The 20,350-nt window shown below is 47.7% G+C and overlaps 61 non-coding genes across 61 annotated transcripts; 47 read left to right on the forward strand and 14 right to left on the reverse strand.

Moving 5' to 3' along the window:
• Positions 1–2: 2 nt before the first annotated feature.
• Trnav-aac (transfer RNA valine (anticodon AAC)) lies at positions 3–75 on the forward strand. The gene has a single exon. It is a non-coding gene; the product is annotated as a tRNA-Val (tRNA).
• Positions 76–115: 40 nt separating this feature from the next.
• On the forward strand, positions 116–187 carry Trnaq-cug (transfer RNA glutamine (anticodon CUG)). Its single transcript has one exon. It is a non-coding gene; the product is annotated as a tRNA-Gln (tRNA).
• A 131-nt stretch (positions 188–318) lies between these two features.
• Trnam-cau (transfer RNA methionine (anticodon CAU)) lies at positions 319–391 on the forward strand. Its single transcript has one exon. It is a non-coding gene; the product is annotated as a tRNA-Met (tRNA).
• A 64-nt stretch (positions 392–455) lies between these two features.
• Positions 456–528, reverse strand: Trnav-cac (transfer RNA valine (anticodon CAC)). The gene has a single exon. It is a non-coding gene; the product is annotated as a tRNA-Val (tRNA).
• A 91-nt stretch (positions 529–619) lies between these two features.
• Positions 620–692, forward strand: Trnav-aac (transfer RNA valine (anticodon AAC)). Its single transcript has one exon. It is a non-coding gene; the product is annotated as a tRNA-Val (tRNA).
• A 40-nt stretch (positions 693–732) lies between these two features.
• Trnaq-cug (transfer RNA glutamine (anticodon CUG)) lies at positions 733–804 on the forward strand. The gene has a single exon. It is a non-coding gene; the product is annotated as a tRNA-Gln (tRNA).
• Positions 805–1,236: 432 nt separating this feature from the next.
• Trnav-aac (transfer RNA valine (anticodon AAC)) lies at positions 1,237–1,309 on the forward strand. Its single transcript has one exon. It is a non-coding gene; the product is annotated as a tRNA-Val (tRNA).
• Positions 1,310–1,349: 40 nt separating this feature from the next.
• Trnaq-cug (transfer RNA glutamine (anticodon CUG)) lies at positions 1,350–1,421 on the forward strand. Its single transcript has one exon. It is a non-coding gene; the product is annotated as a tRNA-Gln (tRNA).
• Positions 1,422–1,689: 268 nt separating this feature from the next.
• Trnav-cac (transfer RNA valine (anticodon CAC)) lies at positions 1,690–1,762 on the reverse strand. The gene has a single exon. It is a non-coding gene; the product is annotated as a tRNA-Val (tRNA).
• A 91-nt stretch (positions 1,763–1,853) lies between these two features.
• Positions 1,854–1,926, forward strand: Trnav-aac (transfer RNA valine (anticodon AAC)). The gene has a single exon. It is a non-coding gene; the product is annotated as a tRNA-Val (tRNA).
• A 380-nt stretch (positions 1,927–2,306) lies between these two features.
• On the reverse strand, positions 2,307–2,379 carry Trnav-cac (transfer RNA valine (anticodon CAC)). Its single transcript has one exon. It is a non-coding gene; the product is annotated as a tRNA-Val (tRNA).
• A 91-nt stretch (positions 2,380–2,470) lies between these two features.
• On the forward strand, positions 2,471–2,543 carry Trnav-uac (transfer RNA valine (anticodon UAC)). The gene has a single exon. It is a non-coding gene; the product is annotated as a tRNA-Val (tRNA).
• Positions 2,544–2,583: 40 nt separating this feature from the next.
• On the forward strand, positions 2,584–2,655 carry Trnaq-cug (transfer RNA glutamine (anticodon CUG)). The gene has a single exon. It is a non-coding gene; the product is annotated as a tRNA-Gln (tRNA).
• A 432-nt stretch (positions 2,656–3,087) lies between these two features.
• Positions 3,088–3,160, forward strand: Trnav-uac (transfer RNA valine (anticodon UAC)). The gene has a single exon. It is a non-coding gene; the product is annotated as a tRNA-Val (tRNA).
• A 40-nt stretch (positions 3,161–3,200) lies between these two features.
• Positions 3,201–3,272, forward strand: Trnaq-cug (transfer RNA glutamine (anticodon CUG)). Its single transcript has one exon. It is a non-coding gene; the product is annotated as a tRNA-Gln (tRNA).
• A 432-nt stretch (positions 3,273–3,704) lies between these two features.
• Positions 3,705–3,777, forward strand: Trnav-aac (transfer RNA valine (anticodon AAC)). Its single transcript has one exon. It is a non-coding gene; the product is annotated as a tRNA-Val (tRNA).
• A 380-nt stretch (positions 3,778–4,157) lies between these two features.
• On the reverse strand, positions 4,158–4,230 carry Trnav-cac (transfer RNA valine (anticodon CAC)). Its single transcript has one exon. It is a non-coding gene; the product is annotated as a tRNA-Val (tRNA).
• Positions 4,231–4,321: 91 nt separating this feature from the next.
• On the forward strand, positions 4,322–4,394 carry Trnav-uac (transfer RNA valine (anticodon UAC)). Its single transcript has one exon. It is a non-coding gene; the product is annotated as a tRNA-Val (tRNA).
• Positions 4,395–4,434: 40 nt separating this feature from the next.
• Trnaq-cug (transfer RNA glutamine (anticodon CUG)) lies at positions 4,435–4,506 on the forward strand. The gene has a single exon. It is a non-coding gene; the product is annotated as a tRNA-Gln (tRNA).
• Positions 4,507–4,774: 268 nt separating this feature from the next.
• Positions 4,775–4,847, reverse strand: Trnav-cac (transfer RNA valine (anticodon CAC)). Its single transcript has one exon. It is a non-coding gene; the product is annotated as a tRNA-Val (tRNA).
• Positions 4,848–4,938: 91 nt separating this feature from the next.
• Positions 4,939–5,011, forward strand: Trnav-uac (transfer RNA valine (anticodon UAC)). The gene has a single exon. It is a non-coding gene; the product is annotated as a tRNA-Val (tRNA).
• A 40-nt stretch (positions 5,012–5,051) lies between these two features.
• Positions 5,052–5,123, forward strand: Trnaq-cug (transfer RNA glutamine (anticodon CUG)). The gene has a single exon. It is a non-coding gene; the product is annotated as a tRNA-Gln (tRNA).
• Positions 5,124–5,555: 432 nt separating this feature from the next.
• On the forward strand, positions 5,556–5,628 carry Trnav-uac (transfer RNA valine (anticodon UAC)). The gene has a single exon. It is a non-coding gene; the product is annotated as a tRNA-Val (tRNA).
• Positions 5,629–6,171: 543 nt separating this feature from the next.
• Trnav-uac (transfer RNA valine (anticodon UAC)) lies at positions 6,172–6,243 on the forward strand. The gene has a single exon. It is a non-coding gene; the product is annotated as a tRNA-Val (tRNA).
• A 380-nt stretch (positions 6,244–6,623) lies between these two features.
• Trnav-cac (transfer RNA valine (anticodon CAC)) lies at positions 6,624–6,696 on the reverse strand. Its single transcript has one exon. It is a non-coding gene; the product is annotated as a tRNA-Val (tRNA).
• Positions 6,697–7,123: 427 nt separating this feature from the next.
• Trnav-uac (transfer RNA valine (anticodon UAC)) lies at positions 7,124–7,196 on the forward strand. The gene has a single exon. It is a non-coding gene; the product is annotated as a tRNA-Val (tRNA).
• A 544-nt stretch (positions 7,197–7,740) lies between these two features.
• Trnav-uac (transfer RNA valine (anticodon UAC)) lies at positions 7,741–7,813 on the forward strand. The gene has a single exon. It is a non-coding gene; the product is annotated as a tRNA-Val (tRNA).
• Positions 7,814–8,356: 543 nt separating this feature from the next.
• On the forward strand, positions 8,357–8,428 carry Trnav-uac (transfer RNA valine (anticodon UAC)). The gene has a single exon. It is a non-coding gene; the product is annotated as a tRNA-Val (tRNA).
• Positions 8,429–9,423: 995 nt separating this feature from the next.
• On the reverse strand, positions 9,424–9,496 carry Trnav-cac (transfer RNA valine (anticodon CAC)). Its single transcript has one exon. It is a non-coding gene; the product is annotated as a tRNA-Val (tRNA).
• Positions 9,497–9,587: 91 nt separating this feature from the next.
• Trnav-uac (transfer RNA valine (anticodon UAC)) lies at positions 9,588–9,660 on the forward strand. Its single transcript has one exon. It is a non-coding gene; the product is annotated as a tRNA-Val (tRNA).
• Positions 9,661–9,700: 40 nt separating this feature from the next.
• On the forward strand, positions 9,701–9,772 carry Trnaq-cug (transfer RNA glutamine (anticodon CUG)). Its single transcript has one exon. It is a non-coding gene; the product is annotated as a tRNA-Gln (tRNA).
• Positions 9,773–10,204: 432 nt separating this feature from the next.
• Positions 10,205–10,277, forward strand: Trnav-uac (transfer RNA valine (anticodon UAC)). The gene has a single exon. It is a non-coding gene; the product is annotated as a tRNA-Val (tRNA).
• Positions 10,278–10,317: 40 nt separating this feature from the next.
• Trnaq-cug (transfer RNA glutamine (anticodon CUG)) lies at positions 10,318–10,389 on the forward strand. Its single transcript has one exon. It is a non-coding gene; the product is annotated as a tRNA-Gln (tRNA).
• Positions 10,390–10,821: 432 nt separating this feature from the next.
• Trnav-uac (transfer RNA valine (anticodon UAC)) lies at positions 10,822–10,894 on the forward strand. Its single transcript has one exon. It is a non-coding gene; the product is annotated as a tRNA-Val (tRNA).
• Positions 10,895–11,438: 544 nt separating this feature from the next.
• Trnav-uac (transfer RNA valine (anticodon UAC)) lies at positions 11,439–11,511 on the forward strand. The gene has a single exon. It is a non-coding gene; the product is annotated as a tRNA-Val (tRNA).
• Positions 11,512–11,551: 40 nt separating this feature from the next.
• Trnaq-cug (transfer RNA glutamine (anticodon CUG)) lies at positions 11,552–11,623 on the forward strand. The gene has a single exon. It is a non-coding gene; the product is annotated as a tRNA-Gln (tRNA).
• A 432-nt stretch (positions 11,624–12,055) lies between these two features.
• On the forward strand, positions 12,056–12,128 carry Trnav-uac (transfer RNA valine (anticodon UAC)). Its single transcript has one exon. It is a non-coding gene; the product is annotated as a tRNA-Val (tRNA).
• Positions 12,129–12,168: 40 nt separating this feature from the next.
• On the forward strand, positions 12,169–12,240 carry Trnaq-cug (transfer RNA glutamine (anticodon CUG)). The gene has a single exon. It is a non-coding gene; the product is annotated as a tRNA-Gln (tRNA).
• Positions 12,241–12,508: 268 nt separating this feature from the next.
• Trnav-cac (transfer RNA valine (anticodon CAC)) lies at positions 12,509–12,581 on the reverse strand. Its single transcript has one exon. It is a non-coding gene; the product is annotated as a tRNA-Val (tRNA).
• Positions 12,582–12,672: 91 nt separating this feature from the next.
• Trnav-uac (transfer RNA valine (anticodon UAC)) lies at positions 12,673–12,745 on the forward strand. The gene has a single exon. It is a non-coding gene; the product is annotated as a tRNA-Val (tRNA).
• A 40-nt stretch (positions 12,746–12,785) lies between these two features.
• On the forward strand, positions 12,786–12,857 carry Trnaq-cug (transfer RNA glutamine (anticodon CUG)). Its single transcript has one exon. It is a non-coding gene; the product is annotated as a tRNA-Gln (tRNA).
• A 268-nt stretch (positions 12,858–13,125) lies between these two features.
• Positions 13,126–13,198, reverse strand: Trnav-cac (transfer RNA valine (anticodon CAC)). Its single transcript has one exon. It is a non-coding gene; the product is annotated as a tRNA-Val (tRNA).
• Positions 13,199–13,289: 91 nt separating this feature from the next.
• Positions 13,290–13,362, forward strand: Trnav-uac (transfer RNA valine (anticodon UAC)). The gene has a single exon. It is a non-coding gene; the product is annotated as a tRNA-Val (tRNA).
• A 544-nt stretch (positions 13,363–13,906) lies between these two features.
• Positions 13,907–13,979, forward strand: Trnav-uac (transfer RNA valine (anticodon UAC)). The gene has a single exon. It is a non-coding gene; the product is annotated as a tRNA-Val (tRNA).
• Positions 13,980–14,522: 543 nt separating this feature from the next.
• On the forward strand, positions 14,523–14,594 carry Trnav-uac (transfer RNA valine (anticodon UAC)). The gene has a single exon. It is a non-coding gene; the product is annotated as a tRNA-Val (tRNA).
• Positions 14,595–14,973: 379 nt separating this feature from the next.
• Positions 14,974–15,046, reverse strand: Trnav-cac (transfer RNA valine (anticodon CAC)). The gene has a single exon. It is a non-coding gene; the product is annotated as a tRNA-Val (tRNA).
• Positions 15,047–15,473: 427 nt separating this feature from the next.
• Trnav-uac (transfer RNA valine (anticodon UAC)) lies at positions 15,474–15,546 on the forward strand. The gene has a single exon. It is a non-coding gene; the product is annotated as a tRNA-Val (tRNA).
• A 40-nt stretch (positions 15,547–15,586) lies between these two features.
• Positions 15,587–15,658, forward strand: Trnaq-cug (transfer RNA glutamine (anticodon CUG)). The gene has a single exon. It is a non-coding gene; the product is annotated as a tRNA-Gln (tRNA).
• Positions 15,659–16,706: 1,048 nt separating this feature from the next.
• Positions 16,707–16,778, forward strand: Trnav-uac (transfer RNA valine (anticodon UAC)). The gene has a single exon. It is a non-coding gene; the product is annotated as a tRNA-Val (tRNA).
• A 380-nt stretch (positions 16,779–17,158) lies between these two features.
• On the reverse strand, positions 17,159–17,231 carry Trnav-cac (transfer RNA valine (anticodon CAC)). Its single transcript has one exon. It is a non-coding gene; the product is annotated as a tRNA-Val (tRNA).
• Positions 17,232–17,658: 427 nt separating this feature from the next.
• Positions 17,659–17,731, forward strand: Trnav-uac (transfer RNA valine (anticodon UAC)). Its single transcript has one exon. It is a non-coding gene; the product is annotated as a tRNA-Val (tRNA).
• A 544-nt stretch (positions 17,732–18,275) lies between these two features.
• Trnav-aac (transfer RNA valine (anticodon AAC)) lies at positions 18,276–18,364 on the forward strand. Its single transcript has one exon. It is a non-coding gene; the product is annotated as a tRNA-Val (tRNA).
• Positions 18,365–18,711: 347 nt separating this feature from the next.
• Positions 18,712–18,784, forward strand: Trnam-cau (transfer RNA methionine (anticodon CAU)). The gene has a single exon. It is a non-coding gene; the product is annotated as a tRNA-Met (tRNA).
• A 64-nt stretch (positions 18,785–18,848) lies between these two features.
• On the reverse strand, positions 18,849–18,921 carry Trnav-cac (transfer RNA valine (anticodon CAC)). Its single transcript has one exon. It is a non-coding gene; the product is annotated as a tRNA-Val (tRNA).
• Positions 18,922–19,012: 91 nt separating this feature from the next.
• Trnav-aac (transfer RNA valine (anticodon AAC)) lies at positions 19,013–19,085 on the forward strand. The gene has a single exon. It is a non-coding gene; the product is annotated as a tRNA-Val (tRNA).
• Positions 19,086–19,125: 40 nt separating this feature from the next.
• On the forward strand, positions 19,126–19,197 carry Trnaq-cug (transfer RNA glutamine (anticodon CUG)). The gene has a single exon. It is a non-coding gene; the product is annotated as a tRNA-Gln (tRNA).
• Positions 19,198–19,465: 268 nt separating this feature from the next.
• Trnav-cac (transfer RNA valine (anticodon CAC)) lies at positions 19,466–19,538 on the reverse strand. The gene has a single exon. It is a non-coding gene; the product is annotated as a tRNA-Val (tRNA).
• Positions 19,539–19,629: 91 nt separating this feature from the next.
• Positions 19,630–19,702, forward strand: Trnav-aac (transfer RNA valine (anticodon AAC)). Its single transcript has one exon. It is a non-coding gene; the product is annotated as a tRNA-Val (tRNA).
• A 40-nt stretch (positions 19,703–19,742) lies between these two features.
• On the forward strand, positions 19,743–19,814 carry Trnaq-cug (transfer RNA glutamine (anticodon CUG)). The gene has a single exon. It is a non-coding gene; the product is annotated as a tRNA-Gln (tRNA).
• A 268-nt stretch (positions 19,815–20,082) lies between these two features.
• Trnav-cac (transfer RNA valine (anticodon CAC)) lies at positions 20,083–20,155 on the reverse strand. Its single transcript has one exon. It is a non-coding gene; the product is annotated as a tRNA-Val (tRNA).
• A 91-nt stretch (positions 20,156–20,246) lies between these two features.
• Positions 20,247–20,319, forward strand: Trnav-uac (transfer RNA valine (anticodon UAC)). Its single transcript has one exon. It is a non-coding gene; the product is annotated as a tRNA-Val (tRNA).
• The last annotated feature ends 31 nt before the right edge of the window (positions 20,320–20,350 follow it).

Raw genomic sequence — 20,350 nt, forward strand, 5'->3', positions numbered from 1 at the left:
CAGATTCCGTAGTGTAGTGGTTATCACGTGCGCTTAACACGCGCAAGGTCCCCGGTTCGAGCCCTGGCGGAATCGTTGATGTTTCCGCGAAGCGAACCTCGGAAGAGCCTCTGTAGGTTCCATGGTGTAATGGTTAGCACTCAGGACCCTGAATCCTGCGATCCGAGTTCAAGTCTCGGTGGAACCTGTGCCGTTAGTTGTGCCTCGGAAGCACCTATTGGGCGTTTGGAAGCAACGGCACTTCAAATATTTTAGTCATTTGCAAGAAGACATTGTAATGACAACGTTCTTCTGAAATGCATCGGATTAGGGCACAGTGCCTTGTTAGCGCAGTAGGCAGCGCGTCAGTCTCATAATCTGAAGGTCGTGAGTTCGATCCTCACACAGGGCAAGGCTTTTAAAAGCCGCAGTGAATCAAATGTTTGACGCCTATTACAAAACTAGCAACTCAACAATGATTCCGCCCGGGCTCGAACCGGGGACCTTGCGCGTGTGAAGCGCATGTGATAACCGCTACACTACGGAATCCAATGAATTTTGGAACCTATGACGAAGGAAAGCAATACAAGGCTAAAATAGCTAGAGAAAAAAGCAAAAACATGTCGCTTGTTAGTTGCCAGATTCCGTAGTGTAGTGGTTATCACGTGCGCTTAACACGCGCAAGGTCCCCGGTTCGAGCCCGGGCGGAATCATTAATGTTTCCGCGAAGCGAACCTCGGAAGAGTCTCTGTAGGTTCCATGGTGTAATGGTTAGCACTCAGGACTCTGAATCCTGCGATCCGAGTTCAAGTCTCGGTGGAACCTGTGCCGTTAGTTGTGCCTCGGAAGCACCTATTGGGCGTTTGGAAGCAACGGCACTTGAAATATTTTAGTCATTTGCAAGAAGACATTGTAATAACAACGTTCTTCTGAAATGCATCGGATTAGGGCACAGTGCCTTGTTAGCGCAGTAGGCAGCGCGTCAGTCTCATAATCTGAAGGTTGTGAGTTCGATCCTCACACAGGGCAAGGCTTTTAAAAGCCGCAGTGAATCAAATGTTTGACGCCTATTACAAAACTAGCAACTCAACAATGATTCCGCCAGGGCTCGAACCGGGAACCTTGCGCGTGTGAAGCGCACGTGATAACCGCTACACTACGGAATCCAATGAATTTTGGAACCTATGACGAAGGAAAGCAATACAAGGCTAAAATAGCTAGAGAAAAAAGCAAAAACATGTCGCTTGTTAGTTGCCAGATTCCGTAGTGTAGTGGTTATCACGTGCGCTTAACACGCGCAAGGTCCCCGGTTCGAGCCCTGGCGGAATCGTTGATGTTTCCGCGAAGCGAACCTCGGAAGAGCCTCTGTAGGTTCCATGGTGTAATGGTTAGCACTCAGGACCCTGAATCCTGCGATCCGAGTTCAAGTCTCGGTGGAACCTGTGCCGTTAGTTGTGCCTCGGAAGCACCTATTGGGCGTTTGGAAGCAACGGCACTTGAAATATTTTAGTCATTTGCAAGAAGACATTGTAATAACAACGTTCTTCTGAAATGCATCGGATTAGGGCACAGTGCCTTGTTAGCGCAGTAGGCAGCGCGTCAGTCTCATAATCTGAAGGTTGTGAGTTCGATCCTCACACAGGGCAAGGCTTTTAAAAGCCGCAGTGAATCAAATGTTTGACGCCTATTACAAAACTAGCAACTCAACAATGATTCCGCCCGGGCTCGAACCGGGAACCTTGCGCGTGTGAAGCGCACGTGATAACCGCTACACTACGGAATCCAATGAATTTTGGAACCTATGACGAAGGAAAGCAATACAAGGCTAAAATAGCTAGAGAAAAAAGCAAAAACATGTCGCTTGATAGTTGCCAGATTCCGTAGTGTAGTGGTTATCACGTGCGCTTAACACGCGCAAGGTCCCCGGTTCGAGCCCTGGCGGAATCATTGATGTTTCCGCGAAGCGAACCTCGGAAGAGCCTCTGTAGGTTCCATGGTGTAATGGTTAGCACTCAGGACCCTGAATCCAGCGATCCGAGTTTAAGTCTCGGTGGAACCTGTGCCGTTAGTTGTGCCTCGGAAGCACCTATTGGGCGTTTGGAAGCAACGGCACTTCAAATATTTTAGTCATTTGCAAAAAGACATTGTAATAACAACGTTCTTCTGAAATGCATCGGAATAGGGCACAGTGCCTTGTTAGCGCAGTAGGCAGCGCGTCAGTCTCATAATCTGAAGGTCGTGAGTTCGATCCTTACACAGGGCAAGGCTTTTAAAAGCCGCAGTGAATCAAATGTTTGACGCCTATTACAAAACTAGCAACTCAACAATGATTCCGCCCGGGCTCGAACCGGGGACCTTGCGCGTGTGAAGCGCACGTGATAACCGCTACACTACGGAATCCAATGAATTTTGTAACCTATGACGAAGGAAAGCAATACAAGGCTAAAATAGCTAGAGAAAAAAGCAAAAACATGTCGCTTGTTAGTTGCCAGATTCCGTAGTGTAGTGGTTATCACGTGCGCTTTACACGCGCAAGGTCCCCGGTTCGAGCCCGGGCGGAATCATTGATGTTTCCGCGAAGCTAACCTCGGAAGAGCCTCTGTAGGTTCCATGGTGTAATGGTTAGCACTCAGGACTCTGAATCCTGCGATCCGAGTTCAAGTCTCGGCGGAACCTGTGCCGTTATTTGTGCCTCGGAAGCACCTATTGGGCGTTTGGAAGCAACGGTACTTCAAATATTTTAGTCATTTGCAAGAAGACATTGTAATAACAACGTTCTTCTGAAATGCATCGGATTAGGGCACAGTGCCTTGTTAGCGCAGTAGGCAGCGCGTCAGTCTCATAATCTGAAGGTCGTGAGTTCGATCCTCACACAGGACTAGGCTTTTAAAAGCCGCAGTGAATCAAATGTTTGACGCCTATTACAAAACTAGCAACTCAACAATGATTCCGCCCGGGCTCGAACCGGGGACCTTGCGCGTGTGAAGCGCACGGGATAACCGCTACACTACGGAATCCAATGAATTTTGTAACCTATGACGAAGGAAAGCAATACAAGGCTAAAATAGCTAGAGAAAAAAGCGAAAACATGTCGCTTGTTAGTTGCGAGATTCCGTAGTGTAGTGGTTATCACGTGCGCTTTACACGGGCAAGGTCCCCGGTTCGAGCCCGGGCGGAATCATTGATATTTCCGCGAAGCGAACCTCGAAAGAGCCTCTGTAGGTTCCATGGTGTAATGGTTAGCACTCAGGACTCTGAATCCTGCCATCCGAGTTCAAGTCTCGGTGGAACCTGTGCTGTTATTTGTGCCTCGGAAGCACCTATTGGAGGTTTGGAAGCAACGGCACTTCAAATATCTAAGTCATTTGCAAGAAGACATTGTAATAACAACGTTCTTCTGAAATGCATCGGATTAGGGCACAGTGCCTTGTTAGCGCAGTAGGCAGCGCGTCAGTCTCATAATCTGAAGGTTGTGAGTTCGATCCTCACACAGGGCAAGGCTTTTAAAAGCCGCAGTGAATCAAATGTTTGACGCCTATTACAAAACTAGCAACTCAACAATGATTCCGCCTGGGCTCGAACCGGGAACCTTGCGCGTGTGAAGCGCACGTGATAACCGCTACACTACGGAATCCAATGAATTTTGGAACCTATGACGAAGGAAAGCAATACAAGGCTAAAATAGCTAGAGAAAAAAGCAAAAACATGTCGCTTGTTAGTTGCCAGATTCCGTAGTGTAGTGGTTATCACGTGCGCTTAACACGCGCAAGGTCCCCGGTTCGAGCCCTGGCGGAATCATTGATGTTTCCGCGAAGCGAACCTCGGAAGAGCCTCTGTAGGTTCCATGGTGTAATGGTTAGCACTCAGGACCCTGAATCCAGCGATCCGAGTTCAAGTCTCGGTGGAACCTGTGCCGTTAGTTGTGCCTCGGAAGCACCTATTGGGCGTTTGGAAGCAACGGCACTTCAAATATTTTAGTCATTTGCAAAAAGACATTGTAATAACAACGTTCTTCTGAAATGCATCGGAATAGGGCACAGTGCCTTGTTAGCGCAGTAGGCAGCGCGTCAGTCTCATAATCTGAAGGTCGTGAGTTCGATCCTTACACAGGGCAAGGCTTTTAAAAGCCGCAGTGAATCAAATGTTTGACGCCTATTACAAAACTAGCAACTCAACAATGATTCCGCCCGGGCTCGAACCGGGGACCTTGCGCGTGTGAAGCGCACGTGATAACCGCTACACTACGGAATCCAATGAATTTTGTAACCTATGACGAAGGAAAGCAATACAAGGCTAAAATAGCTAGAGAAAAAAGCAAAAACATGTCGCTTGTTAGTTGCCAGATTCCGTAGTGTAGTGGTTATCACGTGCGCTTTACACGCGCAAGGTCCCCGGTTCGAGCCCGGGCGGAATCATTGATGTTTCCGCGAAGCTAACCTCGGAAGAGCCTCTGTAGGTTCCATGGTGTAATGGTTAGCACTCAGGACTCTGAATCCTGCGATCCGAGTTCAAGTCTCGGCGGAACCTGTGCCGTTATTTGTGCCTCGGAAGCACCTATTGGGCGTTTGGAAGCAACGGTACTTCAAATATTTTAGTCATTTGCAAGAAGACATTGTAATAACAACGTTCTTCTGAAATGCATCGGATTAGGGCACAGTGCCTTGTTAGCGCAGTAGGCAGCGCGTCAGTCTCATAATCTGAAGGTCGTGAGTTCGATCCTCACACAGGACTAGGCTTTTAAAAGCCGCAGTGAATCAAATGTTTGACGCCTATTACAAAACTAGCAACTCAACAATGATTCCGCCCGGGCTCGAACCGGGGACCTTGCGCGTGTGAAGCGCACGTGATAACCGCTACACTACGGAATCCAATGAATTTTGTAACCTATGACGAAGGAAAGCAATACAAGGCTAAAATAGCTAGAGAAAAAAGCAAAAACATGTCGCTTGTTAGTTGCGAGATTCCGTAGTGTAGTGGTTATCACGTGCGCTTTACACGGGCAAGGTCCCCGGTTCGAGCCCGGGCGGAATCATTGATATTTCCGCGAAGCGAACCTCGAAAGAGCCTCTGTAGGTTCCATGGTGTAATGGTTAGCACTCAGGACTCTGAATCCTGCGATCCGAGTTCAAGTCTCGGTGGAACCTGTGCTGTTATTTGTGCCTCGGAAGCACCTATTGGAGGTTTGGAAGCAACGGCACTTCAAATATCTAAGTCATTTGCAAGAAGACATTGTAATAACAACGTTCTTCTGAAATGCATCGGATTAGGGCACAGTGCCTTGTTAGCGCAGTAGGCAGCGCGTCAGTCTCATAATCTGAAGGTCGTGAGTTCGATCCTCACACAGGGCTAGGCTTTTAAAACCCGCAGTAAATCAAATGTTTGACGCCTATTACAAAACTAGCAACTCAACAATGATTCCGCCCGGGCTCGAACCGGGGACCTTGCGCGTGTGAAGCGCACGTGATAACCGCTACACTAAATAATCCAATGAATTTTGGAACCTATGACGAAGGAAAGCAATACAAGGCTAAAATAGCTAGAGAAAAAAGCCAAAACATGTCGCTTGTTAGTTGCCAGATGCCGTTGTGTAGTGGTTATCACGTGCGCCTTACACGCGCAAGGTCCCCGGTTCGAGCCCGGGCGGAATCATTGATGTTTCCGCGAAGCGAACCTCGGAAGAGCCTCTGTAGGTTCCATGGTTTAATGGTTAGCACTCAGGACTCTGAATCCTGCGATCCGAGTTCAAGTCTCGGTGGAACCTGTGCCTTATTTGTGCCTCTGAAGCACCTATTGGGCGTTTGGAAGCAACGGCACTTCAAATATTTTAGTCATTTGCAAGAAGACATTGTAATAACAACGTTCTTCTGAAATGCATCGGATTAGGGCACAGGGCCTTGTTAGCGCAGTAGGCAGCGCGTCAGTCTCATAATCTGAAGGTCGTGAGTTTGATCCTCACACAGGGCAAGGCTTTTAAAAGCCGTAGTGAATCAAATGCTTGACGCCTATTACAAAACTAGCAACTCAACAATGATTCCGCCCGAGCTCGAACCGGGGACCTTGCGCGTGTGAAGCGCACGTGATAACCGCTACACTACGTAATGCAATGAATTTTGGAACCTATGACGAAGGAAAGCAATACAAGGCTAAAATAGCTAGAGAAAAAAGCAAAAACATGTCGCTTGTTAGTTGCCAGATTCCGTAGTGTAGTGGTTATCACGTGCGCTTTACACGCGCAAGGTCCCCGGTTCGAGCCCGGCGGAATCATTGATGTTTCCGCGAAGCGAACTTCGGAAGAGCCTCTGTAGGTTCCATGGTGTAATGGTTAGCACTCAGGACTCTGAATCCTGCGATCCGAGTTCAAGTCTTGGTGGAACCTGTGCCGTTATTTGTGCCTCGGAAGCACCTATTGTTCGTTTGGAAGTAACGGCACTTCAAATATTTTAGTCATTTGCAAGAAGACATTGTAATAACAACGTTCTTCTGAAATGCATCAGATTAGGGCACAGTGCCTTGTTAGCGCAGTAGGCAGCGCGTCAGTCTCATAATCTGAAGGTCGTGAGTTCGATCCTCACACAGGGCTAGGCTTTTAAAAGCCGCTGTGAATCAAATGTTTGACGCCTATTACAAAACTAGCAACTCAACAATGATTCCGCCCGGGCTCGAACCGGGGACCTTGCGCGTGTGAAGCGCACGTGATAACCGCTACACTACGGAATCCAATGAATTTTGTAACCTATGACGAAGGAAAGCAATACAAGGCTAAAATAGCTAGAGAAAAAAGCAAAAACATGTCGACATTGTAATAACAACGTTCTTCTGAAATGCATCGGATTAGGGCACAGTGCCTTGTTAGCGCAGTAGGCAGCGCGTCAGTCTCATAATCTGAAGGTCGTGAGTTCGATCCCCATACAGGGCAAAGCTTTTAAAAGCCGCAGTGAATCAAATGTTTGACGCCTATTACAAAACTAGCAACTCAACAATGATTCCGCCCGAGCTCGAACCGCGGACCTTGCGCGTGTGAAGCGCACGTGATAACCGCTACACTACGTAATCCAATGAATTTTGGAACCTATGACGAAGGGAAGCAATACAAGGCTAAATAAGCTAGAGAAAAAAGCAAAAACATGTCGCTTGTTAGTTGCCAGATTCCGTTGTGTAGTGGTTATCACGTGCGCTTTACACGCGCAAGGTCCCCGGTTCGAGCCCAGGCGGAATCATTGATGTTTCCGCGAAGCGAACCTCGAAAGAGCCTCTGTAGGTTCCATGGTGTAATGGTTAGCACTCAGGACTCTGAATCCTGCGATCCGAGTTCAAGTCGCGGTGGAACCTGTGCTGTTATTTGTGCCTCGGAAGCACCTATTGGAGGTTTGGAAGCAACGGCACTTCAAATATCTAAGTCATTTGCAAGAAGACATTGTAATAACAACGTTCTTCTGAAATGCATCGCATTAGGGCACAGTGCCTTGTTAGCGCAGTAGGCAGCGCGTCAGTCTCATAATCTGAAGGTTGTGAGTTCGATCCTCACACAGGGCTAGGCTTTTAAAACCCGCAGTAAATCAAATGTTTGACGCCTATTACAAAAATAGCAACTCAACAATGATTCCGCCCGGGCTAGAACCGGGGATCTTGCGCGTGTGAAGCGCACGTGATAACCGCTACACTAAATAATCCAATGAATTTTGGAACCTATGACGAAGGAAAGCAATACAAGGCTAAAATAGCTAGAGAAAAAAGCCAAAACATGTCGCTTGTTAGTTGCCAGATGCCGTTGTGTAGTGGTTATCACGTGCGCCTTACACGCGCAAGGTCCCCGGTTCGAGCCCGGGCGGAATCATTGATGTTTCCGCGAAGCGAACCTCGGAAGAGCCTCTGTAGGTTCCATGGTTTAATGGTTAGCACTCAGGACTCTGAATCCTGCGATCCGAGTTCAAGTCTCGGTGGAACCTGTGCCTTATTTGTGCCTCTGAAGCACCTATTGGGCGTTTGGAAGCAACGGCACTTCAAATATTTTAGTCATTTGCAAGAAGACATTGTAATAACAACGTTCTTCTGAAATGCATCGGATTAGGGCACAGGGCCTTGTTAGCGCAGTAGGCAGCGCGTCAGTCTCATAATCTGAAGGTCGTGAGTTTGATCCTCACACAGGGCAAGGCTTTTAAAAGCCGCAGTGAATCAAATGCTTGACGCCTATTACAAAACTAGCAACTCAACAATGATTCCGCCCGAGCTCGAACCGGGGACCTTGCGCGTGTGAAGCGCACGTGATAACCGCTACACTACGTAATCCAATGAATTTTGGAACCTATGACGAAGGAAAGCAATACAAGGCTAAAATAGCTAGAGAAAAAAGCAAAAACATGTCGCTTGTTAGTTGCCAGATTCCGTAGTGTAGTGGTTATCACGTGCGCTTTACATGCGCAAGGTCCCCGGTTCGAGCCCGGCGGAATCATTGATGTTTCCGCGAAGCGAACTTCGGAAGAGCCTCTGTAGGTTCCACGGTGTAATGGTTAGCACTCAGGACTCTGAATCCTGCGATCCGAGTTCAAGTCTCGGTGGAACCTGTGCCTTATTTGTGCCTCTGAAGCACCTATTGGGCGTTTGGAAGCAACGGCACTTCAAATATTTTAGTCATTTGCAAGAAGACATTGTAATAACAACGTTCTTCTGAAATGCATCGGATTAGGGCACAGGGCCTTGTTAGCGCAGTAGGCAGCGCGTCAGTCTCATAATCTGAAGGTCGTGAGTTTGATCCTCACACAGGGCAAGGCTTTTAAAAGCCGCAGTGAATCAAATGCTTGACGCCTATTACAAAACTAGCAACTCAACAATGATTCCGCCCGAGCTCGAACCGGGGACCTTGCGCGTGTGAAGCGCACGTGATAACCGCTACACTACGTAATCCAATGAATTTTGGAACCTATGACGAAGGAAAGCAATACAAGGCTAAAATAGCTAGAGAAAAAAGCAAAAACATGTCGCTTGTTAGTTGCCAGATTCCGTAGTGTAGTGGTTATCACGTGCGTTTTACACGCGCAAGGTCCCCGGTTCGAGCCCGGCGGAATCATTGATGTTTCCGCGAAGCGAACTTCGGAAGAGCCTCTGTAGGTTCCACGGTGTAATGGTTAGCACTCAGGACTCTGAATCCTGCGATCCGAGTTCAAGTCTTGGTGGAACCTGTGCCGTTATTTGTGCCTCGGAAGCACCTATTGGGCGTTTGGAAGTAACGGCACTTCAAATATTTTAGTCATTTGCAAGAAGACATTGTAATAACAACGTTCTTCTGAAATGCATCAGATTAGGGCACAGTGCCTTGTTAGCGCAGTAGGCAGCGCGTCAGTCTCATAATCTGAAGGTCGTGAGTTCGATCCTCACACAGGGCTAGGCTTTTAAAAGCCGCTGTGAATCAAATGTTTGACGCCTATTACAAAACTAGCAACTCAACAATGATTCCGCCCGGGCTCGAACCGGGGACCTTGCGCGTGTGAAGCGCACGTGATAACCGCTACACTACGGAATCCAATGAATTTTGTAACCTATGACGAAGGAAAGCAATACAAGGCTAAAATAGCTAGAGAAAAAAGCAAAAACATGTCGCTTGTTAGTTGCCAGATTCCGTTGTGTAGTGGTTATCACGTGCGCTTTACACGCGCAAGGTCCCCGGTTCGAGCCCAGGCGGAATCATTGATGTTTCCGCGAAGCGAACCTCGGAAGAGCCTCTGTAGGTTCCATGGTGTAATGGTTAGCACTCAGGACTCTGAATCCTGCGATCCGAGTTCAAGTCTCGGTGGAACCTGTGCCGTTATTTGTGCCTCGGAAGCACCTATTGGGCGTTTGGAAGCAACGGCACTTCAAATATTTTAGTCATTTGCAAGAAGACATTGTAATAACAACGTTCTTCTGAAATGCATCGGAGTAGGGCACAGTGCCTTGTTAGCGCAGTAGGCAGCACGTCAGTCTCATAATCTGAAGGTCGAGGGTTCGATCCTCACACAGGGCAAGGCTTTTAAAAGCCGCAGTGAGTCAAATGTTTGACGCCTATTACAAAACTAGCAACTCAACAATGATTCCGCCCGAGCTCGAACCGAGAACCTTGCGCGTGTAAAGCGCACGTGATATCCGCTACACTACGTAATCCAATGAAGTTTGGAACCTATGACGAAGAAAAGCAATACAAGGCTAAAATAGCTAGAGAAAAAAGCAAAAACATGTCGCTTGTTAGTTGCCAGATTCCGTAGTGTAGTGGATATCACGTGCTCTTTACACGCGCAAGGTCCCCGGTTCGAGCCCGGGCGGAATCATTGATGTTTCCGCGAAACGAACCTCGGAAGAGCCTCTGTAGGTTCCATGGTGTAATGGTTAGCACTCAGGACTCTGAATCTTGCGATCCGAGTTCAAGTCTCGGTGGAACCTGTGCCGTTATTTGTGCCTCGGAAGCACCTATTGGGCGTTTGGAAGCAACGGCACTTCAAATATTTTAGTCATTTGCAAGAAGACATTGTAATAACAACGCTCTTCTGAAATGCATCGGATTAGGGCACAGTGCCTTGTTAGCGCAGTAGGCAGCGCGTCAGTCTCATAATATGAAGGTCGTGAGTTTGATCCTCACACAGGGCAAGGCTTTTAAAAGCCGTAGTGAATCAAATGTTTGACGCCTATTACAAAACTAGCAACTCAACAATGATTTCGCCCGAGCTCGAACCGAGAACCTTGCGCGTGTGAAGCGCACGTGATAACCGCTACACTACGTAATCCAATGAATTTTGGAACCTATGACGAAGGAAAGCAATACAAGGCTAAAATAGCTAGAGAAAAAAGCTAAAACATGTCGCTTGTTAGTTGCCAGATTCCGTAGTGTAGTGGTTATCACGTGCGCTTTACACGCGCAAGGTCCCCGGTTCGAGCCCGGGCGGAATCATTGATGTTTCCGCGAAGCGAACCTCGGAAGAGCCTCTGTAGGTTCCATGGTGTAATGGTTAGCACTGAGGACTCTGAATCTTGCGATCCGAGTTCAAGTCTCGGTGGAACCTGTGCCGTTATTTGTTTCTCGGAAGCACCTATTGGGCGTTTGGAAGCAACGGCATTTCAAATATTTTAGTCATTTGCAAGAAGACATTGTAATAACAACGTTCTTCTGAAATGCATCGGATTAGGGCACAGTGCCTTGTTAGCGCAGTAGGCAGCACGTCAGTCTCATAATCTGAAGGTCGAGGGTTCGATCCTCACACAGGGCAAGGCTTTTAAAAGCCGCAGTGAGTCGAATGTTTGACGCCTATTACAAAACTAGCACTTCAACAATGATTCCGCCCGAGCTCGAACCGAGAACCTTGCGCGTGTGAAGCGCACGTGATATCCGCTACACTACGTAATCCAATGAATTTTGGAACCTATGACGAAGAAAAGCAATACAAGGCTAAAATAGCTAGAGAAAAAAGCAAAAACATGTCGCTTCTAGGTTGCCAGATTCCGTAGTGTAGTGGATTTCACGTGCGCTTTACACGCGCAAGGTCCCCGGTTCGAGCCCGGGCGGAATCATTGATGTTTCCGCGAAGCGAACCTCGGAAGAGCCTCTGTAGGTTCCATGGTGTAATGGTTAGCACTCAGGACTCTGAATCTTGCGATCCGAGTTCAAGTCTCGGTGGAACCTGTGCCGTTATTTGTGCCTCGGAAGCACCTATTGGGCGTTTGGAAGCAACGGCACTTCAAATATTTTAGTCATTTGCAAGAAGACATTGTAATAACAACGTTCTTCTGAAATGCATCGGATTAGGGCACAGTGCCTTGTTAGCGCAGTAGGCAGCACGTCAGTCTCATAATCTGAAGGTCGAGGGTTCGATCCTCACACAGGGCAAGGCTTTTAAAAGCCGCAGTGAGTCAAATGTTTGACGCCTATTACAAAACTAGCAACTCAACAATGATTCCGCCCGAGCTCGAACCGAGAACCTTGCGCGTGTGAAGCGCACGTGATATCCGCTACACTACGTAATCCAATGAATTTTGGAACCTATGACGAAGAAAAGCAATACAAGGCTAAAATAGCTAGAGAAAAAAGCAAAAACATGTCGCTTGTTAGTTGCCAGATTCCGTAGTGTAGTGGATTTCACGTGCGCTTTACACGCGCAAGGTCCCCGGTTCGAGCCCGGGCGGAATCATTGATGTTTCCGCGAAGCGAACCTCGGAAGAGCCTCTGTAGGTTCCATGGTGTAATGGTTAGCACTCAGGACTCTGAATCTTGCGATCCGAGTTCAAGTCTCGGTGGAACCTGTGCCGTTAGTTGTGCCTCGGAAGCACCTATTGGGCGTTTGGAAGCAACGGCACTTCAAATATTTTAGTCATTTGCAAAAAGACATTGTAATAACAACGTTCTTCTGAAATGCATCGGAATAGGGAACAGTGCCTTGTTAGCGCAGTAGGCAGCGCGTCAGTCTCATAATCTGAAGGTCGTGAGTTCGATCCTTACACAGGGCAAGGCTTTTAAAAGCCGCAGTGAATCAAATGTTTGACGCCTATTACAAAACTAGCAACTCAACAATGATTCCGCCCGGGCTCGAACCGGGGACCTTGCGCGTGTGAAGCGCACGTGATAACCGCTACACTACGGAATCCAATGAATTTTGTAACCTATGACGAAGGAAAGCAATACAAGGCTAAAATAGCTAGAGAAAAAAGCAAAAACATGTCGCTTGTTAGTTGCCAGATTCCGTAGTGTAGTGGTTATCACGTGCGCTTTACACGCGCAAGGTCCCCGGTTCGAGCCCGGGCGGAATCATTGATGTTTCCGCGAAGCTAACCTCGGAAGAGCCTCTGTAGGTTCCATGGTGTAATGGTTAGCACTCAGGACTCTGAATCCTGCGATCCGAGTTCAAGTCTCGGTGGAACCTGTGCCGTTATTTGTGCCTCGGAAGCACCTATTGGGCGTTTGGAAGCAACGGTACTTCAAATATTTTAGTCATTTGCAAGAAGACATTGTAATAACAACGTTCTTCTGAAATGCATCGGATTAGGGCACAGTGCCTTGTTAGCGCAGTAGGCAGCGCGTCAGTCTCATAATCTGAAGGTCGTGAGTTCGATCCTCACACAGGACTAGGCTTTTAAAAGCCGCAGTAAATCAAATGTTTGACGCCTATTACAAAACTAGCAACTCAACAATGATTCCGCCCGGGCTCGAACCGGGGACCTTGCGCGTGTGAAGCGCACGTGATAACCGCTACACTACGGAATCCAATGAATTTTGTAACCTATGACGAAGGAAAGCAATACAAGGCTAAAATAGCTAGAGAAAAAAGCAAAAACATGTCGCTTGTTAGTTGCGAGATTCCGTAGTGTAGTGGTTATCACGTGCGCTTTACACGCGCAAGGTCCCCGGTTTGAGCCCGGGCGGAATCATTGATATTTCCGCGAAGCGAACCTCGAAAGAGCCTCTGTAGGTTCCACGGTGTAATGGTTAGCACTCAGGACTCTGAATCCTGCGATCCGAGTTCAAGTCTCGGTGGAGCCTGTGCTGTTATTTGTGCCTCGGAAGCACCTATTGGAGGTTTGGAAGCAACGGCACTTCAAATATCTAAGTCATTTGCAAGAAGACATTGTAATAACAACGTTCTTCTGAAATGCATCGGATTAGGGCACAGTGCCTTGTTAGCGCAGTAGGCAGCGCGTCAGTCTCATAATCTGAAGGTCGTGAGTTCGATCCTCACACAGGGCTAGGCTTTTAAAACCCGCAGTAAATCAAATGTTTGACGCCTATTACAAAACTAGCAACTCAACAATGATTCCGCCCGGGCTCGAACCGGGGACCTTGCGCGTGTGAAGCGCACGTGATAACCGCTACACTAAATAATCCAATGAATTTTGGAACCTATGACGAAGGAAAGCAATACAAGGCTAAAATAGCTAGAGAAAAAAGCCAAAACATGTCGCTTGTTAGTTGCCAGATGCCGTTGTGTAGTGGTTATCACGTGCGCCTTACACGCGCAAGGTCCCCGGTTCGAGCCCGGGCGGAATCATTGATGTTTCCGCGAAGCGAACCTCGGAAGAGCCTCTGTAGGTTCCATGGTTTAATGGTTAGCACTCAGGACTCTGAATCCTGCGATCCGAGTTCAAGTCTCGGTGGAACCTGTGCCTTATTTGTGCCTCTGAAGCACCTATTGGGCGTTTGGAAGCAACGGCACTTCAAATATTTTAGTCATTTGCAAGAAGACATTGTAATAACAACGTTCTTCTGAAATGCATCGGATTTTGGCACAGGGCCTTGTTAGCGCAGTAGGCAGCGCGTCAGTCTCATAATCTGAAGGTCGTGAGTTTGATCCTCACACAGGGCAAGGCTTTTAAAAGCCGTAGTGAATCAAATGCTTGACGCCTATTACAAAACTAGCAACTCAACAATGATTCCGCCCGAGCTCGAACCGGGGACCTTGCGCGTGTGAAGCGCACGTGATAACCGCTACACTACGTAATGCAATGAATTTTGGAACCTATGACGAAGGAAAGCAATACAAGGCTAAAATAGCTAGAGAAAAAAGCAAAAACATGTCGCTTGTTAGTTGCCAGATTCCGTAGTGTAGTGGTTATCACGTGCGCTTTACACGCGCAAGGTCCCCGGTTCGAGCCCGGCGGAATCATTGATGTTTCCGCGAAGCGAACTTCGGAAGAGCCTCTGTAGGTTCCATGGTGTAATGGTTAGCACTCAGGACTCTGAATCCTGCGATCCGAGTTCAAGTCTTGGTGGAACCTGTGCCGTTATTTGTGCCTCGGAAGCACCTATTGGGCGTTTGGAAGTAACGGCACTTCAATATTTTAGTCATTTGCAAGAAGACATTGTAATAACAACGTTCTTCTGAAATGCATCAGATTAGGGCACAGTGCCTTGTTGGCACAGTAGGCAGCGCGTCAGTCTCATAATCTGAAGGTCGTGAGTTCGATCCTCACACAGGGCTAGGCTTTTAAAAGCCGCTGTGAATCAAATATTTGACGCCTATTACAAAACTAGCAACTCAACAATGATTCCGCCCGGGCTCGAACCGGGGACCTTGCGCGTGTGAAGCGCACGTGATAACCGCTACACTACGGAATCCAATGAATTTTGTAACCTATGACGAAGGAAAGCAATACAAGGCTAAAATAGCTAGAGAAAAAAGCAAAAACATGTCGACATTGTAATAACAACGTTCTTCTGAAATGCATCGGATTAGGGCACAGTGCCTTGTTAGCGCAGTAGGCAGCGCGTCAGTCTCATAATCTGAAGGTCGTGAGTTCGATCCCCACACAGGGCAAAGCTTTTAAAAGCCGCAGTGAATCAAATGTTTGACGCCTATTACAAAACTAGCAACTCAACAATGATTCCGCCCGAGCTCGAACCGCGGACCTTGCGCGTGTGAAGCGCACGTGATAACCGCTACACTACGTAATCCAATGAATTTTGGAACCTATGACGAAGGGAAGCAATACAAGGCTAAATAAGCTAGAGAAAAAAGCAAAAACATGTCGCTTGTTAGTTGCCAGATTCCGTTGTGTAGTGGTTATCACGTGCGCTTTACACGCGCAAGGTCCCCGGTTCGAGCCCAGGCGGAATCATTGATGTTTCCGCGAAGCGAACCTCGAAAGAGCCTCTGTAGGTTCCATGGTGTAATGGTTAGCACTCAGGACTCTGAATCCTGCGATCCGAGTTCAAGTCTCGGTGGAACCTGTGCTGTTATTTGTGCCTCGGAAGCACCTATTGGAGGTTTGGAAGCAACGGCACTTCAAATATTTAAGTCATTTGCAAGAAGACATTGTAATAACAACGTTCTTCTGAAATGCATCGGATTAGGGCACAGTGCCTTGTTAGCGCAGTAGGCAGCGCGTTAGTCTCATAATCTGAAGGTCGTGAGTTCGATCCTCACACAGGGCTAGGCTTTTAAAACCCGCAGTAAATCAAATGTTTGACGCCTATTACAAAACTAGCAACTCAACAATGATTCCGCCCGGGCTCGAACAGGGGACCTTGCGCGTGTGAAGCGCACGTGATAACCGCTACACTAAATAATCCAATGAATTTTGGAACCTATGACGAAGGAAAGCAATACAAGGCTAAAATAGCTAGAGAAAAAAGCCAAAACATGTCGCTTGTTAGTTGCCAGATGCCGTTGTGTAGTGGTTATCACGTGCGCCTTACACGCGCAAGGTCCCCGGTTCGAGCCCGGGAGGAATCATTGATGTTTCCGCGAAGCGAACCTCGGAAGAGCCTCTGTAGGTTCCATGGTTTAATGGTTAGCACTCAGGACTCTGAATATTGCGATCCGAGTTCAAGTCTCGGTGGAACCTGTGCCTTATTTGTGCCTCTGAAGCACCTATTGGGCGTTTGGAAGCAACGGCACTTCAAATATTTTAGTCATTTGCAAGAAGACATTGTAATAACAACGTTCTTCTGAAATGCATCGGATTAGGGCACAGGGCCTTGTTAGCGCAGTAGGCAGCGCGTCAGTCTCATAATCTGAAGGTCGTGAGTTTGATCCTCACACAGGGCAAGGCTTTTAAAAGCCGCAGTGAATCAAATGCTTGACGGCTATTACAAAACTAGCAACTCAACAATGATTCCGCCCGAGCTCGAACCGGGGACCTTGCGCGTGTGAAGCGCACGTGATAACCGCTACACTACGTAATCCAATGAATTTTGGAACCTATGACGAAGGAAAGCAATACAAGGCTAAAATAGCTAGAGAAAAAAGCAAAAACATGTCGCTTGTTAGTTGCCAGATTCCGTAGTGTAGTGGTTATCACGTGCGCTTTACACGCGCAAGGTCCCCGGTTCGAGCCCGGCGGAATCATTGATGTTTCCGCGAAGCGAACTTCGGAAGAGCCTCTGTAGGTTCCATGGTGTAATGGTTAGCACTCAGGACTCTGAATCCTGCGATCCGAGTTCAAGTCTTGGTGGAACCTGTGCCGTTATTTGTGCCTCGGAAGCACCTATTGGGCGTTTGGAAGTAACGGCACTTCAAATATTTTAGTCATTTGCAAGAAGACATTGTAATAACAACGTTCCTCTGAAATGCATCAGATTAGGGCACAGTGCCTTGTTAGCGCAGTAGGCAGCGCGTCAGTCTCATAATCTGAAGGTCGTGAGTTCGATCCTCACACAGGGCTAGGCTTTTAAAAGCCGCTGTGAATCAAATGTTTGACGCCTATTACAAAACTAGCAACTCAACAATGATTCCGCCCGGGCTCGAACCGGGGACCTTGCGCGTGTGAAGCGCACGTGATAACCGCTACACTACGGAATCCAATGAATTTTGTAACCTATGACGAAGGAAAGCAATACAAGGCTAAAATAGCTAGAGAAAAAAGCAAAAACATGTCGACATTGTAATAACAACGTTCTTCTGAAATGCATCGGATTAGGGCACAGTGCCTTGTTAGCGCAGTAGGCAGCACGTCAGTCTCATAATCTGAAGGTCGAGGGTTCGATCCTCACACAGGGCAAGGCTTTTAAAAGCCGCAGTGAGTCAAATGTTTGACGCCTATTACAAAACTAGCAACTCAACAATGATTCCGCCCGAGCTCGAACCGAGAACCTTGCGCGTGTGAAGCGCACGTGATATCCGCTACACTACGTAATCCAATGAATTTTGGAACCTATGACGAAGAAAAGCAATACAAGGCTAAAATAGCTAGAGAAAAAAGAAAAAACATGTCGCTTGTTAGTTGCCAGATTCCGTAGTGTAGTGGATATCACGTGCGCTTTACACGCGCAAGGTCCCCGATTCGAGCCCGGGCGGAATCATTGATGTTTCCGCGAAGCGAACCTCGGAAGAGCCTCTGTAGGTTCCATGGTGTAATGGTTAGCACTCAGGACTCTGAATCTTGCGATCCGAGTTTAAGTCTCGGTGGAACCTGTGCCGTTATTTGTGCCTCGGAAGCACCTATTGGGCGTTTGGAAGCAACGGCACTTCAAATATTTTAGTCATTTGCAAGAAGACATTGTAATAACAACGTTCTTCTGAAATGCATCGGATTAGGGCACAGTGCCTTGTTAGCGCAGTAGGCAGCGCGTCAGTCTCATAAAATGAAGGTCGTGAGTTCGATCGTCACACAGGGCAAGGCTTTTAAAAGCCGCAGTGAATCAAATGTTTGACGCCTATTACAAAACTAGCAACTCCACAATGATTCCGCCCGGGCTCGAACAGGGGACCTTGCGCGTGTGAAGCGCACGTGATAACCGCTACACTACGGAAACCAATGAAATTTGAAACCGATGACAAAGGAAAGCAATACAAGGCTAAAATAGCTAGAGAAAAAAGCAAAAACATGTCGCTTGTTAGTTGCCAGATTCCGTAGTGTAGTGGTTATCACGTGTAGTGGTTATCACGTGCGCTTAACACGCGCAAGGTCCCCGGTTCGAGCCCGGGCGGAATCATTGATGTTTCCGCGAAGCGAACCTCGGAAGAGCCTCTGTAGGTTCCATAGTGTAATGGTAGCACTCAGGACTCTGAATCTTGCGATCCTAGTTCAAGTCTCGGTGGATCCTCTGCCGTTAGTTGTGCCTCGGAAGCACCTATTGGGCGTTTGGAATCAACGGCACTTGAAATAGTTTAGTCATTTGCAAGATCCGAGTTCAAGTCTCTGTGGAACCTGTGCCGTTATTTGTGCTTTGGAAGCACTTATAGGGCGTTTGGAAGCAACGGCACTTTAAATTTTTAGTCATTTGCAAGAAGACATTGTAATAACAACGATCTTCTGAAATGCATCGCATTAGGGCAAAGTGCCTTGTTAGCGCAGTAGGCAGCGCGTCAGTCTCATAATCTGAAGGTCGTGAGTTCGATCCTCACACAGGGCAAGGCTTTTAAAAGCCGCAGTGAATCAAATGTTTGACGCCTATTACAAAACTAGCAACTCAACAATGATTCCGCCCGGGCTCGAACCGGGGACCTTGCGCGTGTGAAGCGCACGTGATAACCGCTACACTACGGAATCCAATGAATTTTGGAACCTATGATGAAGGAAAGCAATACAAGGCTAAAATAGCTAGAGAAAAAAGCAAAAACATGTCGCTTGTTAGTTGCCAGATTCCGTAGTGTAGTGGTTATCACGTGCGCTAAACACGCGCAAGGTCCCCGGTTCGAATCCGGGCGGAATCATTGATGTTTCCGCGAAGCGAACCTGGGAAGAGCCTCTGTAGGTTCCATGGTGTAATGGTTAGCACTCAGGACTCTGAATCCTGCGATCCGAGTTCAAGTCTCGGTGGAACCTGGGCCGTTAGTTGTGCCTCGGAAGCACCTATTGGGCGTTTGGAAGCAACGGCACTTGAAATATTTTAGTCATTTGCAAGAAGACATTGTAATAACAACGTTCTTCTGAAATGCATCGGATTAGGGCACAGTGCCTTGTTAGCGCAGTAGGCAGCGCGTCAGTCTCATAATCTGAAGGTTGTGAGTTCGATCCTCACACAGGGCAAGGCTTTTAAAAGCCGCAGTGAATCAAATGTTTGACGCCTATTACAAAACTAGCAACTCAACAATGATTCCGCCCGGGCTCGAACCGGGGACCTTGCGCGTGTGAAGCGCACGTGATAACCGCTACACTACGGAATCCAATGAATTTTGGAACCTATGACGAAGGAAAGCAATACAACGCTAAAATAGCTAGAGAAAAAAGCAAAAACATGTCGCTTGTTAGTTGCCAGATTCCGTAGTGTAGTGGTTATCACGTGCGCTTAACACGCGCAAGGTCCCCGGTTCGAGCCCTGGCGGAATCATTGATGTTTCCGCGAAGCGAACCTCGGAAGAGCCTCTGTAGGTTCCATGGTGTAATGGTTAGCACTCAGGACTCTGAATCCTGCGATCCGAGTTCAAGTCTCGGTGGAACCTGTGCCGTTAGTTGTGCCTTGGAAGCACCTATTGGGCGTTTGGAAGCAACGGCACTTCAAATATTTTAGTCATTTGCAAGAAGACATTGTAATAACAACGTTCTTCTGAAATGCATCGGATTAGGGCACAGTGCATTGTTAGCGCAGTAGGCAGCGCGTCAGTCTCATAATCTGAAGGTCGTGAGTTCGATCCTTACACAGGGCAAGGCTTTTAAAAGCCGCAGTGAATCAAATGTTTGACGCCTATTACAAAACTAGCAACTCAACAATGATTCCGCCCGGGCTCGAACCGGGGACCTTGCGCGTGTGAAGCGCACGTGATAACCGCTACACTACGGAATCCAATGAATTTTGTAACCTATGACGAAGGAAAGCAATACAAGGCTAAAATAGCTAGAGAAAAAAGCAAAAACATGTCGCTTGTTAGTTGCCAGATTCCATAGTGTAGTGGTTATCACGTGCGCTTTACACGCGCAAGGTCCCCGGTTCGAGCCCGGGCGGAATCATTGATGTTTCCGCGAAGCGAACCTCGGAAGA

This window comes from Hydractinia symbiolongicarpus, chromosome 7 (assembly GCF_029227915.1).
Source record: "Hydractinia symbiolongicarpus strain clone_291-10 chromosome 7, HSymV2.1, whole genome shotgun sequence".
NCBI classification, from domain to species: Eukaryota; Metazoa; Cnidaria; class Hydrozoa; order Anthoathecata; family Hydractiniidae; genus Hydractinia; species Hydractinia symbiolongicarpus.